General features: G+C 42.1%; 1 non-coding gene across 1 annotated transcript; it reads left to right on the forward strand.

Moving 5' to 3' along the window:
• The first annotated feature begins 417 nt into the window (after window positions 1-417).
• On the forward strand, window positions 418-581 carry LOC115871301. Its single transcript, XR_004047223.1, has one exon. It is a non-coding gene; the product is annotated as a U1 spliceosomal RNA (small nuclear RNA).
• The last annotated feature ends 863 nt before the right edge of the window (window positions 582-1,444 follow it).

A 1,444-nucleotide genomic window follows, 5' to 3' on the forward strand; every position in this document is an offset into this window, starting at 1 on the left:
AAAGTAGTAGCTCTTCAGTGTCATACTCCTTTCCCAGATTATTTGTGGTAGCCTTTGTGGTATCCCTTCAATCTGACTATGCCCATTAGATAGAGGAGGAGACTGAAGCATTAAACATTTAAGTAATTAATCCAATGTAAAAGTGAGTGGGTGACACAACTGAGATTTAAAACTAAGAAGTCTGCACCCAAAGCCCACATAGTGTTTCTAACCCCTGATGCAAAATGTCAGCTAGTAATATTTTTTAAAGTCGTATAAAGTACATAGAGAATACAACATATCCTTTTTGAAAAACCCTCACATCTGTACCGATAAACAACAGGATAAATGGGGAAAATATTGAACTTGTTAAGGATTTCATTTTGCTTGGATATGTAATCGACACCTATGGATGTAGCAGTCAAGAAATCAAATGTCATACTTACCTGGCAGGGGAGTCACCATGATCAGGAAGGTGGTTTGCCCAGGGCGAGGCCCACCCATTGCACTGCGGGTGTGCTGACCCCTGTGATTTCCCCAAATGCGGGAAACTCAACTGCATAATTTGTGGTAGTGGAGGACTGTGTTTGCGCTGTCCCCTGTAAAAAAATAAAAGAAAGGAAAAGAAATCAAATATCATGTTGCATTTGTCAAAGGCAACTTTGTCATATGCAAATCTACTGCATAAGACTCCTTTAAAGTGTTAAAGTAAAAAAGCAAAGGCGTCACCTCAAAGACTCAGGTGAAATGGATGCAAGTGGCTCATACGCATGAAAGCTGGGCAGTGAATCAGGTAGATCAAACAAAGATTAGTGTCTTTTAATTACGTTGTTGGTGAAGAATATTGACCAGAAAAACAACCACATCTCTGTGGGAGAAAGTATGCTCAGAAAGCGCCTTAAAAGTGGGGATGGTGAGACTTCACCTCTTAGCAGGTTATCCCGAGGGACCAATATCTGGAGAAGGACAGTGTGTTGGTAAAGTAGAGGTTTGGGGGGAAAAAGGAAGACCTTCAATGAGATACATTGACAGAGTGGTTGCCACCGTGGCTGAAACACTGTAATTATTGTGAAGACGACACAGGAATAGGCAATGTTTCATTCTACTATACCAAGTGTCGGTATAACTCAGAACAAATTTAATGATAACTAATGAACAACAACAGAGTATATCAAAAGACCCAAAGTGCTGTATGCCTGGGCCAGGGTCTCTGTGATGTCCCAGTTGAGGGCTCCTGATCCCGTACTACGTAACCCAACATAATATCATCAACTCCATGATGGGGACTATTTCAAGTGGCCAAGAAACTGTAATAGTTGAGGGGGAGTGCAGCTCCTTTACTCCAGTGGTGGCCCTGCTGCAGTTGAAAGGTGCTTTCCTCGGGACTTTGGCCTGCTTTTTATAAAAACAGTCACTGTGGGTAGCCTGCTTGATTTTTGCTGGATCTGCATCTTGCATCTGGCTC

Source organism: Echinops telfairi, unplaced genomic scaffold (genome assembly GCF_000313985.2).
Source record: "Echinops telfairi isolate 266 unplaced genomic scaffold, ASM31398v2 ScPeMD7_4791;HRSCAF=5581, whole genome shotgun sequence".
Lineage (NCBI taxonomy): Eukaryota > Metazoa > Chordata > Mammalia > Afrosoricida > Tenrecidae > Echinops > Echinops telfairi.